The 4,844-nt window shown below is 36.2% G+C and overlaps 1 long non-coding RNA gene across 1 annotated transcript; it reads right to left on the bottom strand.

The window, feature by feature from the left end:
* Positions 1–3,737: 3,737 nt before the first annotated feature.
* Positions 3,738–4,168, bottom strand: LOC111705572 (uncharacterized). The gene is made up of 2 exons (XR_002766046.1): positions 4,117–4,168; positions 3,738–3,779 (listed from the first exon to the last, which is right to left on the bottom strand). It is a non-coding gene; the product is annotated as an uncharacterized LOC111705572 (long non-coding RNA).
* Between the last annotated feature and the right edge of the window lie 676 nt (positions 4,169–4,844).

Genomic DNA, 4,844 nt, shown 5'->3' on the forward strand with positions numbered 1-4,844 from the left:
TAAATCTTTTCCTTCAAGTCATCTTACGGGAAAATGGATTAATTTGTTGGCAATTTTTGCAGAGTTACAAGTCAACAAAAAGGTCGTCAAAAGACTATGGTTTAAGGATGAAAAACAGATATTTTCACTAATATTTTCTACATTTACAGTGTGTATCCGAACCTCCCAGAGGAAGGGTGTCAGCAGAGCTTTCTAAGCCTGTAGAAAGAAAGGGCGCTATGTGCGTTGTACTAGATATAGTAGTCTAGATAGCAAGGCCACTTCTCTCCACAACTGAGTGGAAAGCTTGATGACTTATCCCAGACAAGATATAAGATGAAAGGAGGAATACAGAAACTTAAAAAATCAGGGATGAAATAAACGCTGATTCCGGTTTAAGGGGGAATAAAATACCAAAATCTGTTTTTTTACTCTCCCCACAATGGAAACTGGATTACTCATGGCAGACCTCTGACAATAATAGGCGAAAGACTCACTCCCCGTGTTTTAAAGCGATGGGCCAGCATGCTTAGCGGGTTATTTTTCTTTAAAAAATCTGTCCACGTGGGAATACACGGTAACAGTGAGGACTATGGTACATCTCATACTTACCATTATACATTTTAAAATAAAAATGTAAAAATTTTTCTACATTTAAAATCTTTTTATGAATTTCTTTAAATTTTTCCTTTTCCCTTCCTCTTCAGGTATCTAAGTTAAGCTTTTATAGAAAACGGAAAAATCACCTTTTCTGTACAGTGTACAGTGTACATATCCGAGTTAAAACAGCACCCTTTAAGATTGCACAAGATATCAATCTTTTCTTTGACATGTTTTTCCTTCTTAAGTTTCTGTACAGTGAATTGCGCATTTTTTGTTTTAAAACAATGGAGGAAATAATAAAATTTTAATCTAAAAAGCAATAATATCGTCCAAGTTATTTATTACAATTTTAGTCCAATCCCAAATAAAAAAACCTACTTGAATTATGCTCTTCCACTATTGTTTGCTCATTTTTCCATTGCTGATTTTGTTGATTGTTCATGGAAAGTTTGCGTTCCTCTTCCAACTCTTTTGCTAATCTTTGATGTCGTAGAAGTTTGAGTTCCTTCTCATACTGCTTGATCTCAAGTTCAACCCGGGCCATTTCTGCATCTGCATCTTCCCCAGCTGTTGTGTTTAAGGACTGACTGCCTTGTGTTGAAGTAGACCCAATGACCCTCTTAGTATCAGTGGACCCTACACCAGTCATTGTATTAGAGGACCCAACACTGCCAGGATTGTAAGTAGATCTAACAGCATCTCCATTGTAAGTGGACCCATCACTGCTAGTAATATGAGTAGACCCAACACCCCACTTAGTGTCAGTGGACCCTACACCAGTCATTGTGTAAGAGGACCCAACACTGCCAGAATTGTAAGTAGATTTAACAGCATCCACATTGTAAGTGGACCCATCACTGCCAGTAGTGTGAGTGGACCCAGCACCCCACTTAGTGGACCCATCAGTGTTGTTAAACGGAACAGCATTCAAATTGTGAGTGGACCAAAAAGCTTTTGCTTGACCTAGCATGTTAGTGGATCCGACTCTACTTTGTATTTTAGAAGACCAAACACCTCCCAAAATGTTACTGGACTGGACATCATTAACTATTGATGGGTTCACATTTTCTGATTTGTTAATAACTTTTGCTATTCTTTCAAGTAGACTAGGTTTCATATGATACTGATTGTTGGATTTAGCTCCAGAACTGTCACTACTATCTAGAAACCTTTTCTGCTCCACTCCTATTGGTTTGATACAATTTCTTTTTTCCAATTCTGTCTGCTCGTTTATGAAAGGATCAGGCCCAGCATTTCTGATTGGTTCCATGCCAACATCATTGAAATAGATATCTTTCTTTATAGGCTCAACCATGCCAGGTCTGTCAAACTTAACTTCTTTACTATTAATTTGTTGTCTTTTAGGGTCATATCCTTCATAGCAAGGGTTCATTTGCTCCATTCCATAAAATGGTTTTATGGTAGGCTTCAGAAACTGATTTCCAATCTCTTTACTTGGTTCCTTACTTCTTTTATCAGGTGACTTAACACCATAGCTTTTAAAACCATCCACTTCATATCTTTTGAGATTACAAGATGTTTTTCCAAGATCTCTAGAAGTCCCATTATCAATAAACTCATTCCTATCAGCTGCAAATACTTCATCCCCAGCACCTCTGTGTGCTTGTCCCTCTTTGACTTTATTAAAGGCATACTTGGCATTTTCAATGAAACCCTTGTCAAAACCTCTAAATGGCTCAATTTTCTTGTCAATGGAAGGAATCTTTCTATTAGAGTATTCAATTTTTTTGCAATCATTTACACTAGAATCTGGCTCAGCCCAATGTTTAGTGTAGTTGTTCAGTGGTGATTTCAGAGACTCACATCCTCTTAAGGGCTCCACTGTCCTTCTCTCCTTGTACTCTCTTAGGGCCTCTACTTCCCTTCTTTCCCTCTTGAATCCCCTGGGGAGCTCTACTGCTCTCCTCTCTCCAAATTCTCTTGAAGGCTCTACTGCCCTACTCTCCCAAAGTTCTTTAGATAACTCCACAGCCCTCCTACCCTCAAACCTGCTGGGGGATGATGATACCCTCTTCTCACCAAACCCTCTAAAGGGCTCTAATTCAGTCCTTTCCCTTAGTCCTCTTAAGGGTTGAAATGTCCTGCTCTCTCTAAGTCCTCTTAAGAGCTCCAAATCTTTGTTCTCCCAAAGTCCCTTTGAGGACTCTACTGCCTTCCTTCCTTCTAGTTTCATCTGACTTATTTCCTTTCCTGACATCTCAGTCATTTTCTTGTGTACTTTGGATTCAGAGCACTCTGTCCATTCATGGCTTGATGTTGTTAGAACCAATTCATCTCTAACTCTATGAATCTCCTTCCCTTCCCTCCAACCTGACTCTTTAACTCTATTGTACTCCATAAACCTGTTTTGTTCTTGTCTATCATCATAACCTTGGCAGTCTTCCTCTGCCCTGAAATATCTCCTTTCATCTGTCCCATAGTAGTCAGTTTTATCCCTCTGATCCCAGTCTGCAAATCCTAAGGAGAAAAGTTAAAGTTTAACTGTTGCCAATTTTGTAAAAATTAATTTAAAGGAACTGAGCCATTGCCACAAACTCTGATTTTCTGATCACTTTACTTTTGTAACCTGTATTTGAAAATTCACAAATAAAAACAGGAAAATCTATATCAAGAGAAAAAGCAATGTAAAATTATAAGGTTTTTTTACAAAAAAAAGGAAAACATCTTTTTACCTTCCCAGACACTAGTCTGATGAAGTTGACTTGAAGGTGATAAAGGATGATGAGGGAAACCAGGTTTACGAAGGAAACGATGAATAGACATGTCTGTCGGAATATCAAGAAGACTGGGAATATTTTTAGTTTGGACCTGGTCCAATGAGGAACAGCTTTGATAAGAATTGTAATTTTTTACTAGAACTCCATCATGCTTCCTTTTTTTACCGACACCTGCCGTATTTTCATTTTTGTTTTTGGTGGCAAATCCTTTATCAAGAATGGCAACTGAGCGTTTTGTTTTGCCTCCTTTCTTTATATTAACAACCATTCCTTTTGTTTCCTTTCCTTTCTTTAGAGTTGCAACTGATTCTTTTATTTCACTACTTTTCCTGAAAAGCAAGGAAGTGTTATTTAATTATAATATACAATACGTTTTAATGATTAAGCATTATATTTCTAAATAGTACTTAGTACTTACTTTTTGTTTTCATTCATGCTTGATGAAAGCTTAGTAATAACCTAGGAAAAAAAAAATAATGTAAGTGTAAATTCAAGTTAAACAATATATTAAAGTGATCAATACACCTAATTTGATTTGATTTAATTGATCATAAAAATACACTTGATGCATCTGAGATCTAAGTAATCATTAAAAATCAAATTAAATCAACTCCTAAACCACAAACTTGAAGTTAAGATACTAAATCAGGAATGGGAAAAAAAAATTAAAATTTAAAATGATGTTTACAAGTCCAAGAATTTTCATAAATTTTAGGTGATCATTGAACAAACATGTTCAGTTAAGTTTTGTTATTTGAAAAAAAACATAAACTGTTATAAAAATTAAAAAACTTACTGTATTTTCTTGTGAATCTGAGAGTGGTACCCAAGCTGACCGATCTGTCTGTATTTGACAACAAGAAATTGTCAGACTAAATCCTTTTTCCACTTTTATATCTTGTATTGTAGAAGATGGAAATGGGAACTTGTGAGAGGTAAATAAACATTGCTTAGTCTCATATTCAGGCAGCAACTTTTCCTTGAGGATGAGGCACTGTTTTTTAGCAGAATACAATGGCTCACTAAGGTTGAGATGCTTATCCAGAGGTTTAAACTCATAACCTTTTACTTCAATAAAGTCTTGAAAACAAGAAAATATTAGATTATCATGTTCTAGAATTCTAGAAGAATACATTTGACCAAAATATTCCATTTCAACTCGGGAATAGAACATTAGGTTAACAGGTGTATTACCAGAGGCAGAGGAACTGATGTTAGTGAAAAACTGATGAAGTTTTTTTCTGATGTTGTTCACAATGGCAGATAATTTTGAGCCATCTTCTCTGATTAGGCAAATTCCACCTCCATTTTCAACGACGTGAGGCCTGTTTTTAAGACCTAGATGCGTTAGGTTGATCAATATGTCCTCCTGTTGTTTGTTCTCTGAGTTGTAAAATCCCATCTGTTGGACTGCATAACATTCATCTTTAAACAACATTAACTCCAGGCAAACTATTATGTTGATCTGACCCTTTTCTGTTGCTTTGATTCTTGAACTGGTTGGTTTACTCTTTAAAGTTTTCA

Source organism: Eurytemora carolleeae, unplaced genomic scaffold (assembly GCF_000591075.1).
Source record: "Eurytemora carolleeae unplaced genomic scaffold, Eaff_2.0 scaffold284, whole genome shotgun sequence".
Lineage (NCBI taxonomy): Eukaryota > Metazoa > Arthropoda > Copepoda > Calanoida > Temoridae > Eurytemora > Eurytemora carolleeae.